The sequence below is a fragment of the Carcharodon carcharias genome, chromosome 16 (genome assembly GCF_017639515.1).
Source record: "Carcharodon carcharias isolate sCarCar2 chromosome 16, sCarCar2.pri, whole genome shotgun sequence".
NCBI lineage: Eukaryota > Metazoa > Chordata > Chondrichthyes > Lamniformes > Lamnidae > Carcharodon > Carcharodon carcharias.
In genome coordinates this window covers 46,622,387-46,636,238 of record NC_054482.1, presented here as the reverse complement: position 1 = coordinate 46,636,238, position 13,852 = coordinate 46,622,387, and the positions used below count along the sequence as shown (strand labels likewise).

General features: G+C 41.2%; 1 protein-coding gene and 1 pseudogene across 1 annotated transcript in view; one reads left to right on the top strand and one right to left on the bottom strand.

Moving 5' to 3' along the window:
- Positions 1-13,852, bottom strand: part of lamc1 (laminin, gamma 1) — a 319,589-nt gene that overhangs the window by 88,153 nt on the left and 217,584 nt on the right. The gene's annotated exons all lie outside the window — the stretch shown is intronic.
- Positions 1,121-1,334, top strand: LOC121289480 (annotated as a pseudogene).

Below are 13,852 nucleotides of genomic sequence, written 5' to 3'. Positions count from 1 at the left end.
ACAGGGTTGTCCCATAATTTCACCGTTTGCCCCATGTCCAATTTTCTGTCTCCCTGGGATACCACCTGTCCTGCATTTCTAGGGGGAGACTGTGGATGACCTTGGTGTCTTTGTCTTTTGCACAGGTGCAGTGAGCTTCTGCTATTGGTCACGAGATGGAGGAGAAGCATGTGAGAGCAGGATTGCTAGATCGGCAGTAACATGCAAGTTCTTTCTTTTCGTGAAATGGGACAAGCTCCCCCACCACCACAAGCACAATTTCCTAAAAAGTTATCACCTCGGTGTTATTGTTGTAACATTGACTGGGCAGCATAGGCAGCATAGGCACGGTCCTGAGTATAAGATGTAGGGGCCTGCTTAGGAAGTATTATTTAACCCGAGAAAATATGTAAGGCAGACCGAAATTTGTCACAGTCCCATCTCCTCTAATTCACCAATTAGCATCACTTCTTAAAAAGAAAGAATTCCATAACTGGAACAGACAATTAATGATGGTAGCAAGTTTTGGAATGGGGGTTACGTATTGAGCAGACATTGGAGAAGGTGACACTAGAATGCAGCTCCAAGAGCTCATAATAGAATGTGCTTTATTTGGTCACAATTTGCAAGGCCAATAAGAACTGGAGTTTCCAGTGCTATCAGAACTCAAGCTCACATCCCTTATAATTGTGCACAACATTGATGCCCACCATGTGTGCCTTTATCTGCACTCAAATAATGGCAATGGCATTAACTTAGTTGACTTTAAGGGTTAAAAACAAAAAATAAAAACAAAAAAACTGCGGTTGCTGGAATCCAAAACAAAAACAGAATTACCTGGAAAATCTCAGCAGGTCTGGCAGCATCGGCGGAGAAGAAAAGAGTTGACGTTTCGAGTCCTCATGACCCTTCAACAGAACTAGGTGAATCCAAGGAAAGGGTGAAATATAAGCTGGTTTAAGGTGTGTGTGTGTGTGTGTGTGTGTGTTGGGGGGGGGGGGGGGGGGGGGGGGGGGTGGTTTGGGTGGGGGGAGAGAAGTGGAGGGGGTGATGTGGTTATAGGGACAAACAAGCAGTGATAGAAGCAGATCATCAAAAGATGTCACAGACAACAGAACAAAAGAACACATAGGTGTTGGTGATATTATCTAAACGAATGTGCTAATTAAGAATGGATGGTAGGGCAAAGATCAAGTGTAGTATCTGTTCTTATCAGTTTAATATCTGATAGGTCCCTTATCTGGGGACCATATATTAAATTGATTTTTGGAGCAGGGAGATGGAATAGGGGCTTGCTCCGTCCACTCCACGCATCGACCTGGTATAGCAGTATTTCTGGGAACGGTGCACCCCCCTTTCCAAGGGATTTTCAATGCTCAAAATTTTATAGCTCTAGTGGGGGTGGGGGGAGCATAAAAGATTTAAAAATAATGGAAATAGGTGAGAAAAGAAAATCTATATAATTTATTGGAAAAAACAAAAGGAAGGGGGAAGAAACAGAAAGCCAAGGACAGACATGTGGGCAAGAGAGCAGGGTGGAGTGTTGAAATGGCAAGCGACAGAGACCAAACGTAAACTGGGCGACCGCTTTGCAGAACACCTGCGGTCTGTCCGCAAGAATGACCCAAACCTCCCTGTCGCTTGCCATTTCAACACTCCACCCTGCTCTCTTGCCCACATGGCTTGCTGCATTGTTCCAGTGAAGCCCAACGCAAGCTGGAGGAACAACACCTCATCTTCCGACTAGGCACTTTACAGCCTTCCGGACTGAATATTGAATTCAACAACTTTAGGTCTTGAGCTCCCTCCTCCATCCCCACCCACTTTCTGTTTCTTCCCCCTACCTTGTGTTTTTTCCAATAAATTATATAGATTTTTCTTTTCCCACCTATTTCCATTATTTTTAAATATTTTTAAATCTTTTATGCTCTCCCCACCCCCACTAGAGCTATACCTTGAGTGCCCTACCATCCATTCTTAATTAGTACATTTGTTTAGATAATATCACCAACACCTATGTGTTCTTTTGTTCTGTTGTCTGTGACATCTTTTGATGATCTGCTTCTATCACTGCTTGTTTGTCCCTACAACCACACCACCCCCTCCATTTCTCTCCCCCCACCCAAACCACCCCGCCCCCCCTACACACCTTAAACCAGCTTATATTTCACCCCTTCCTTGGATTCACCTAGTTCTGTTGAAGGGTCATGAGGACTCGAAACGTCGACTCTTTTCTTCTCCGCTGATGCTGCCAGACCTGCTGAGTTTTTCCAGGTAATTCTGTTTTTGGCTTTAAGGGTTGTTGCCAGCAAAACTTATCAAAGACAACTACATAAAGCAAATGAGGCATCATTCTCTTCTTTCATCAAGTACAGCCCCTGACATTTATATTGGGTATTTTGATGTTAATAGTTTTCCCACTATATGGGGCAGACAGTAAATTGAATAGCACTTCTCAAGCATTAACCAAATGTTCAAAAAGCCTCAAATCACCAATAGGACAATACGTAGTATCGTTCACAAATTTTATTTTAAATAAAGTTGAAAACAGTAATTTTGCAAATCCCAGCTCCATTCTTGAAGGTAAATACTTGTAGAAAGCTCCTACTGGAACAAACATGCCCATTAGATTCTACAACACATCAGAAGTAATTCATTAAACACTTAATACCAAAGTATATGGCCTAGTAGAAGATTTAACTGATAGTACTCGAAGAAAATTGTAACTGGTTTACGTTTTAATTTAAGTGCCAAGCTGCTATTGAGGTTCTGTGTGCTAAAAATTAAAATCTTTATTTTCTTGCATCTTGAACTTGACTAACCTTTGCTCACAGCTTATTCAGTTTACATTTTTTGTGACCTATAAGTGTATTCTTTGTACCAGATCAAATTTCGATATGATAATAAAATGCAGGGCCAGGATGAGAAATCATGAGCAAAAACAGAATTACCTGGAAAAACTCAGCAGGTCTGGCAGCATTGGTGGAGAAGATAAGAGTTGACGTTTCGAGTCCTCATGACCCTTTGACAGATCTAGGTGAATCCCAGGAAGGGTTGAAATTTAAGCTGGTTTAAGTGGGGTGGTGGGGGGCGGGGGGGTTGGGTGGGGGGAGAGAAGTGGAGGGGGGTGGTGTGGTTGTAGGCAACAGCAGTGATAGAAGCAGATCATCAAAAGATGTCACAGACGGCAGAACAAAAGAACACATAGGTGTCGAAGTTGGTGATATTATCTAAACGAATGTGCTAATTAAGAATGGATGGTAGGGCACTCAAGGTATAGCTCTAGTGGGGGTGGGGAGAGCATAAAAGATTTAAAAATAAAGGAAATAGGAGGGAAAAAGAAAAATCTATATAATTTATTGGAAAAAAAACAAAAGGAAGGGGGAAGAAACAGAAGGGGGGTGGGGATGGAGGAGGGAGGTCAAGACCTAAAGTTGTTGAATTCAATATTCAGTCCGGAAGGCTGTAGAGTGCCTAGTCGGAAGATGAGGTGTTGTGCCTCCAATTTGCGTTGGGCTTCACTGGAACAATGCAGCAAGCCAAGGACAGACATGTGGGCAAGAGAGCAGGGTGGAGTGTTAAAATGGCAAGCGACAGGGAGGTTTGGGTCATTCTTGCGGACAGACCGCAGGTGTTCTGCAAAGCGGTCGCCCAGTTTACGTTTGGTCTCTCCAATGTAGAGGAGACCGCATTGGGTGCAACGAATGCAGTAGACTAAGTTGGGGGAAATGCAAGTGAAATGTTGCTTCACTTGAAAGGAGTGTTTGGGCCCTTGGACGGTGAGGAGAGAGGAAGTGAAGGGGCAGGTGTTACATCTTTTGTGTGGGCATGGGGTGGTGCCATAGGTGGGGGCTGGGGAGTAGGGGGTGATGGAGGAGTGGACCAGGGTGTCCCGGAGGAAACGATCCCTACGGAATGCCGACAGTGGGGGTGAAGGGAAGATGTCTTTGGTAGTGGCATCATGCTGGAGTTGGCAGAAATGGTGGAGGATGATCCTTTGAATGCGAAGCTGGTGGGGTGATAAGTGAGGACAAGCGGGACCCTATCATGTTTCTGGGAGGGACGAGAAGGCGTGAGGGCGGATGCGTGGGAGATGGGCCGGACACGGTTGAGGGCCCTGTCAACGACCGTGGGTGGAAAACCTCGGTTAAGGAAGAAGGAGGACATGTCAGAGGAACTGTTTTTGAAGGTAGCATCATCGGAACAGATGTGATGGAGGCGAAGGAACTGAGAGAATGGGATGGAGTCCTTACAGGAAACGGGGTGTGAGCAGCTGTAGTCAAGGTAGCTGTGGGAGTCGATAGGCTTGTAATGGATATTGGTGGACAGTCTATCACCAGAGATTGAGACAGCGAGGTCAAGGAAGGGAAGGGAAGTGTCAGAGATGGACCACGTGAAAATGATGGAGGGGTGGAGATTGGAAGCAAAATTAATAAATTTTTCCAAGTCCCGACGAGAGCACGAAGCAGCACCGAAGTAATCATCGATGTACCAGAGAAAGAGTTGTGGAAGGGGGCCGGAGTAGGACTGGAACAAGGAATGTTCCACATACCCCACATAGCACATAGCCCCAACTATGCCTGTCTCTTTATGGGGTATGTGGAACATTCCTTGGTCCAGTGAAGCCCAACGCAAATTGGAGGAACAACACCTCATCTTCCGACTAGGCACTTTACAGCCTTCCGGACTGAATATTGAATTCAACAACTTTAGGTCTTGACCTCCCTCCTCCATCCCCACCCCCCTTCTGTTTCTTCCCCCTTCCTTTTGTTTTTTACCAATAAATTATATAGATTTTTCTTTTTCCCTCCTATTTCCATTATTTTAAAATATTTTTAAATCTTTTATGCTCTCCCCACCCCCACTAGAGCTATACTTTGAGTGCCATACCATCCATTCTTAATTAGCACATTCGTTTAGATAATATCACCAATTTCAACACCTATGTGTTCTTTTGTTGATCTGCTTCTATCACTGCTTTTGCCTACAACCACACCACCCCCCTCCACTTCTCTCCCCCCACCCCCACCTTAAACCAGCTTATATTTCAACCCTTCCTGGGATTCACCTAGTTCTGTCCAAGGGTCATGAGGACTCGAAACGTCAACTCTTTTCTTCTCCGCCGATGCTGCCAGACCTGCTGAGTTTTTCCAGGTAATTCTGTTCTTGTTTTGGATTTCCAGCATCTGCAGTTTTTTGTTTTTATCTCTGAGAAATCATGAGCCCTGGTGCCTCTCCTGTTTGCTGGCTGCTTCCTCCCACCCCTCCCAACCCTTTAACCCTCTCCTCAACCATGCATGATGTTTTTTCCCCTTTCAAGATTCACCAATCAATTCACCAAAAAATCATAGAAAGGTCCTAATAAAACAACAACATTGTCGGCTTTTGGTTACAAATATCATCTGATGTAGTCAGAATGTGTCATTAATATTAAGAGCAGCAACGATATAATGCAGCGTCACTTTGTGTGCACCTTATGGGGGATTCCACTGCAACTATTCAGCAAACCAGAGAGTGCAAATTTTACCTTAATATCATCTTGCAATATTGCTAATTTGACTTGAAAATAACCCATTAGTCATTTATAACTCTATGCTGGTGATGTCACGGATTTTGGTGGCTGCTTCATCCCTTGTTAACAAGTTCTGCACATGCACCATATGGACATGGTGACAGTAAACTCATATCTGGGGGAAAATTCAATATTTGCAACCCAGATAAATTGCACAAGATCTTTTCCATTTTGTAGAAAAAGTAGAAGGCTTTCTCCTGCCTGGGTGCATGATAGTATTCAATATAATTATTTAATACAAAGGGTGTATCAGTAATCCCACAGGGTAGAAGGTTCGAATTACTCCTGAGCAACAAAGCGGAATGATTGAACAACATATGTCTTCAATGTCAGTGAGAAACTTTGGAGCTCTCGGGTGTCTCTGTGCCATGCAATTTTTAAGAGGCCAGAGGACTGAATGGTTCACAATTGTATCTGTGTTTTCTTGATCAGCAAGTCTGAAGACTCTGCTGATCGCTGCTTCTCACTACAATATCCTTTCAATATCTACAATGCAACACAACTTTATAACAATATTTCAATACCTTTAAAAATTCAGAAAAGCACCAAGATAGAGTGGGATAATAGGTAAGTGGACAAAAGGACAAGATACAATTCAATGGAAAAGACTCTTGCGACTCGTGTGCAGTGCAAAGCAGGTTACTGATTCACCATGAGCCTATTTTACACTTCTGTCCTGGAAATGTCACCCCACAAAGCCTGCTCATAGTAAATGTCCATGAACAACAAAATAAGCAGAGCTCCAACCATGATCCATTAGCAAGATAATTATGGATAACAAAGGCCATCTAACCCAGCTCATCTCATCATCTACAATAACATACAAACATATGTACTAGGATCAGGAGTAGACCATTCGACCCCTCAAGCCTACTCTGCCATTTGATAATATTGCCTAGATTACACTAGTGACTACAACTCAAAAGTATTTAATTGGCTGCAAAATAATTTGAGACATCATGAAAGGTGCTGTGTAAATTTAGGTTTCATCTTTCTTTCATTACATCTGCACGCAGTAGGCAGAGTGACTGTAGCAATGGTGAAATTGGAGGCCCAATGCTGGTTCTCATAGGATAATTAATCACAGTGCAATCAACTGATGTTAGGAAAGTGGCTACATTTACAGAACAGTTCAACTCTGTAGATAATACAACTTTACCATTCTGACTTCTCTGGCACCAATCCACAATATAACACAAATGACATCTGCCCCTTTCACTCTACTGATACACATGTCTGATTAACAAATCATGGGATTGTATCAGCAGCTCAGGAAAAAGGGGAAACATTAAAAACCAGGTTCTTCTCATGCTGTCTCTTTACCTCTACGGCTTCCTTTCTCACTTCCCCTCTGAACGTTCTACAGTCAGCTTGTTTTTCACTTGTATTAGCAACCTGGTATGTCATAAGCACCTTTTTTTTCAGCTTAATCTGACTCTCTCTTTCATCATCCAGGGAGCTCTGGCTTTGTTTGTCCCACCTTCCCCCTCATGGTAATGTACTTGAGTGTACAGGAAACATCTCCTCTTTAAAGGTAGCCCTTTAAAGTTCCATTAGTTTTGTCTTCCAATCTTGCATACCAAATTACGTGGGACAGAGATGTTCTCATCCACTGAAAATGGACACCCATTTTAGTCTTTTTTTGGACCTTAGCTAATCTATAGCTAATCTAAACCTTATGACACTATGATCCCTGTTCCCTAAAATTTCCCCGACTTCTCGATCTTCCCCAACCTACTTGACCTACTTCATTTCCCAGAACCAGATTCAGCAATAACTGCTTCCTCATTGGGCCAGAAACATACCGATCAAGAAAATTCTCCTGAACACACTTCAGAAACTCTTCTCCCTCGCTGCCCTTTAATTATCCTAACACAGACTAGGATAGTAATCGTGTAAAGTCCCATATTATAACAGTTTTAAAGCTTTTGCATCTCTATAATTTCCCTGGATTTGCCCCTCTATATCTTTCCCACTAGTTGGTGGCTGATAGAATACACCCAGTAGTGTAAAAATACCCCAACCAACTAGATTCTATTCTTGGCCCCTCCAGGACATCCTTTTTCCAGCATGGTGATATTCTCCATCATCATTACAGCCACCCCTCCTCCTCCTTTTCCTTCCCTATCCTTACTGAACACCTTGTATCCATCAATCACCTTAAATCTATGCCCCCTGGTAATTGACCCCTTACCTAGGGGAAACAGGTCTTTCCTGTCTACCCAATCAATGCCCCTCAATTTTATATATCCAAAATAGATCACCCCTCAGTCTCCTTTATTCTAACAAAAACAACCCCACCCAGCCTATCCAAATTTTCTTCATAGCTGCAATTTTCAAGCCCTGGAAAATATTCTAGTAAATCTCCTCTGTACTCTATCTCTAGAGCAATTATGTCCTCCCTGTAATGTGCTGACCAGAACTATACACAAAGTTCCAGCTGTGGCCAACCAGCATTTTATACAGTTCCAGTATTATATTCCTTCCTTTATATTCAATAACACGTCCAATAAAGGAAATCATTCAATGTGCTTTCATTACCAACCTATCCACCTGTCCTGCCACCTTCAGGGATCTGTCGACATCTGAGGAATGTCTCTCACTTCCTCAACCCCTCTCAATATCCTCCCATTTATTGAGTATTCCCTTGCTTTGTTTGCCCTCCCCAAATGCATTACCTCATGTTTTTCTGGATTGAATTCCATTTACCACTTTTCCACCCACTCAACCAAACCATTGATATAATTTTGGAGACAACAGCTAGACTCCTCACTATCAACCTCGTGGCCAATTTTTGTGTCATCTTCAAATTTCCCAATCATGCCGCCCACATTTAAGTCCAAATCAGTAATATATATGTAGTGATTATTGCTTTAAAGCTAGCCTTACAGAGTAAGGGTCAAGTGGTCAGAACAGCCAAGCAGCACTGAGTACGGGGAAGCTTACAAGGGGTGTAGTTTTCCAAGTCTAGAGTGTGTATTCTAGCTTTGCCTGCAGCTAACCCAGCTCTGTAAATAAAGTTAGCTGCTCAACTGAAGAAGCCTCTTACTAGTACATCTCGACAACATACAACAAACAGCAAGGGCCACAATACCGAGCCCTGTAGAAACCGCTTTCCACTCGCAAAAACATTCATTGACCATTACCCTTCCTTTGCAGTCACTGAGCCAATTTTGGATCCAACACACCATTTTCCCTGTATCCCATGGGATCTCACTTTCCAGACTAGTCTGCCATGTGCAACCTTGTCAAATGCCTTACTAAAATCCATGTAGACAACATCCACTGCACCACCTTCATCAATCCTCCTTGTTACTTCCTCAAAAAATTCTATTAAGTTAACAAGATATGATCTTCCCCTAACAAAGCCATGCTGTCTACCCCTGATCAATATATGCCTAAATGACAGTTTATCCTGTGTCTCAGAATTAATTCCAATAATTTTCCCAGCACTGAAATCAGACTGACTAGCCTATAATTCTCTGGCCTATCCCTTGCACCCTTTAAAAATATTGGTACAACATCCGCAGACCTCCAATCCTCTGGTACCTCACCTGTATCTAATGATGATTGGAAGATGATCTTCAGAGCATCCGCTATTTCCTTCCTGGCTTCCTTCGACAACCTGGGATACAATCCAGCCGACCCTGGTGATTTATCCATCTTATGCCAGTCCCTCTAGTACTTCCTCTCTCATTTTGCTTACTGTATCTAATATTTTGCACTCTTCTACTTTAACTAAAATATCTGCATCATCCCTCCCTTTAGTGAAGACAGAGACAAAGTAATCATTGAGAACCCTGCTCACATCTTCAGCATCAATGCACAAGTTACCAAGTACATCCCCGGTAGGTCCTACCCTTTCCTTAGTTATCCTCTTGCTCTTAATGTACTGGAAAAACATCTTTGGGTTTTCTTGGATTTTACTTGCCAATATTTTTTTGTATCCTCTCTTTGCTTTCCTAATTTCCTTTTTTACTTCACCCCTGTACTTTCTATACTCCTCTAGGCTTTCTATAGCATTAAACTTTTTGTGATTGTCATAAGTCCTCTTTTTCTGTTCTATCTTAGCCTGTATGTTTCTGGATAACCAAGGGTCTCTAGATTTAGCAGTACCACCCTTTTTCATTGTGGGTACATGTTTACACTGTGACTGTAGAATCTCATTTTTCAATACGTCCCACTGATTTGACATTATTTTCCCTCCTAGTAGCTGTATCCAGTCCACTCTCACCAGTTCACCTCTATTATGTAAAATTTGTCTTCCCCAATTTAGAACTTTTACTCCTGTTCTATATTTGCCCTACTCCATAATGATGCTAAATCTATCTGTATTATGGTCACTTTCTTCAAAATGGTCTCCCACTGCTACTTCATCCACTCGCCCAATTTCATTTCCTAAGACTAAATCTAGAATTATGCCCCCTCTCATTGGGCTCGTTACTTGCTGGCCAAAAAAGTTCTTGAATGCAGTTCAAGAAATTTGTGCCCTCTGTGCCCTTCATATCCCAATTGATATTAGGGTAGTTGAAGTCTCCAACTATTACTGCTCCACTGTTTTTGCACACAGAAATTTGCCTACATATCTGCTCTTCTGACTCCCTTCCACTATTTCTACATACACGAGCAGAAGGCTAGTGTGGAGATTACTACCTTTGAGACCCTGCTTGCAAATTTCTTTCCTAGCTTCTTAAAATCTTTTTAATGGATTACATCTCTCTTTCTGCTTACGTCAATGGCACGATATGGATCCCAACCTCTGGCTGTTTACCTTCCACCACACCCCTACCCCCCTCAGAATGCTCTGCAGCTGCTCAGTGATATTCTTGACCCTAGCACAAGGAAGGAACATACCATCCTAGATTCATGTCTGCAGCTGCATCAAAAATAAAACACAATACAAGTATACCCTTAACCAGTGCCCTTCCATTTCTGAATTTAAATCAATAATACAAACCTTGTATTTTAACAAACCAACGGAAATAGACTTCTAGTTACGAGAAATCATAGAATGATATAGTACAGAAAGAGACCACTTCATCTTGTGGTGCTTGTGGGATTAGTTGAAATCACAATTTTTACATTAAGCCCTGTCAGTAAGAGATGATTGTAAATTTTTACATTGACATCTCTTTATTCCAACAATTACTTGCTACAATTCTGTAAACTAGCTACTCTGAACTGGATTTTCTGAACTGCGATATTAACTCCTAACAACTGCTTTAAGCTATTATAAATATATTAACAAATCTAATGAAATGACCAAATTCTAGATCCTTAGTAAACTTTTTAATATTCTTTCATGGGATTTGTACTTCACTGGGATGGCCAGCATTTATTGCCCATCCCTGAGTGCCCTTGATCTGAATGGCTTGCTAAACCATTTCAGCGGGATGTTAAGAGTCAACCATATTGTGGACCTGGAGTCACATGTAGGCCAGACTAGGTAAGGATAACAAATTTCCTTCCCTAAAGGACATTAGTGAACCAGATGAGCTTTTATGACAATTGATGAAAGTTTCATGGTTAACATTATTGAGACTAGCTATATATTCCAGATTTATTAATTGAATTCAAATTCCACCAGCTGCCATGGTGGGATCTGAATCCATGACCCTGGAGTGTTAGCCTGAGTCTCTGGATTACTAGTCCCATAACATCACCATTATCTTCAACTGCATCTTGACAAACATATACCGATAGTATGGAGCAGCTAGAATTATTCCCAAATCACTCCTGCATTATATGGTCACACGAATTAGTAATTTTTAGCGAGGGGCACCGCTTCCATTCACCAAATGACATAGGACTTCACTTTCAAGGAAAATCAGTTCAAGCACGTAAACTGTAATACTGCACCGTCCATAACAATTAATATATCTAAAATAATGTAAGATAAAGGGTGGGGAGTGTGGACATTTTCCTGTGATGTTGCTTTGAAAGACAAATATCTTCTGTACTTTTTAAGCAAACCAGACATTTCTCCTGGGGAGGTTTCCATCCCAATTCCTCTATACACTATCTACTTGAGATCTCAAAACAACATACCTCCCATTAAAAATAATCAGTCTCCCTTGATTTCCAGCTATGTTTAGTTAATGGAGTAGCAGCAGTGAATGCAATAATAGTTACAGCACAACTAAGCTAAATATAAAAATTAACCAGGGTTCCTCCAACTGGTACGTGACCAGGTTGGGAAAGTGCACTGAATGGACACATTGGAAACATCAATGTTTTATCTGGCTATCAGCAGCCAACATCTAGCATCACAGATGAAAAATGCCAAGTTGGGCAAGTTTTGTATTGTTAACAAACATCGATATTATACCTTCATACATACCGAAAATAAAACTGACCTCAGCACCAGTCCTGGAGCACATTTCCAGCATTTCTCCAATTCTAGCAACATCTGTTAAAGTTAACTCTTTGGTTTCCATCTGTTTCTTCTTTTTAATCCATGTTGTATTCTACATGTCCTCTTACACCATACACTTGAAATTTTTGTAACAAGCTTCCCACAATACACCTTACCTACTACCTTCTAAAACCCTAAACACATCTACTGCCTTCCTTTCATAAAATCAGAACAATACAACACAGAAGGTGGTTATATGGCTTACCACACCAGGGTAGGCTCTTAGGTAAAACAATCTAATTAATTCCACCCCATTGTTCTTTCCCCATAGCCCTTCAAATATTCATTCTTTTTGAATTTTACCATTGAATCTGCTGCCACCATGCTTTTAGGCAGGGCATTCCAGTTCACTACTTCTCACCGAGTAAAGAAAAGTTTCCTTGTGCCACCTCCAATTTTTCTGCCAATCACCCTAAAGCTGTGCCTTCTGGTTACCAAAAACCCCAATGCTCTATCAAAACTGTTCATGGTTTAAGCACTTCTTTCAAATCCCCTCTTAACCTTCTCTGTTCTAAGGATTACAACCTTAGTTTCTTTGGCTCATTATTTCAAAGAGAAGGGGAATTACCCTGGTGCCCTGGCCAATATTTACCCCTTGATCAACAACACAAAAAACAAATTAACTGGTCACTCTCACATTGCTGTTTATGGCAGTTCACTGTGTGCATATTGGCTTCCTCATTTCCCACATTACAACAATGACTACACGTCAAGGAGTAGCTTATTGGCTGTAGAGCACTTTGAGATGTCGGTATTTGCAAAAAGCACTACATATGATGCCTTTTACATATCTGTTAGTCTGTCTATATCCTCCTGATATCTGTTACTATCTTCTTCATTTCATTTACTACATTTCAGAGTTTATTATCTGATCTGAAATTATGCCCTGTATATCCATTTTCAGGTCATTGATTTATCAAAAAGAACAATGGGGAACTACTATGTAACACCCTTCAGTCTAAAAGGCATCATTAGTCTTTGATTTCTGCCCTTTAGTCAGTTTTGTATCCATGCTACCACTGTCCTTTTAATCCCATGGACTTTAATTTTACTAACAAGTCTACAATTAATACTTCATCAAATACCTTCTGAAAGTCCATTAAGATCACCTGCACTAAGCTCGTCAACCCCTTCTGTTACTTCATCGAATTACTCAATTAAGTTAGTAAAACACAATAAAAACAGAAAATGCTGGAAAAGCTCAGCATGTCCGACAGCATCTGTACAGAGAGAAACAGAGTTAATGTTTTGAGCCCATATGACTTCTTCAGAGTTCTCTCCACAGATGCCGTCAGGCCTGCTGAGCTTTTCCAGTATTTTCTGTTTTTATTTCAGATTTCCAGCATCCGCTGTATTTTGCTTTTATCTTAGCAAAACACAAATTGCCCTTAAACAAAGCTATGATGATTTTCATGTATTTGCCCATAATTTACCAAATGCCAATTAACTGTGCGGTGGATTACTGTCTCTAAAGATTTCTCAATCATTGACATTAGACTATCCAATGGTTACTTCCATATAAATATCTTCAAATTTGTGAAATAAATTTTAACAAAACTTTGCTAGATGTCCTCAATTAACCCACAATTTTCAAATTCTCATTGACCTGATCTCAAACTATAGATTTTACGATTTTGGCCATGACTAACGTTGGACTATTTAGTTTGTAATTACCTGGTTTATCATTCACTTCCTTCATGAACAGAGATGTAATGCATCCCCCAACAAAATTGCCACAGCCAAACAGTATTTAAGAGAGAGAAAGAGAGAATGGTGACTTAGCCACATTGAGGTTTGGTAATTTCTTTTCAATTGTTATTTCCAACAAATCTTCCACATCCTTCTCCAATGCATCTACACATTTACTTCTACCATCAATTCTAAAA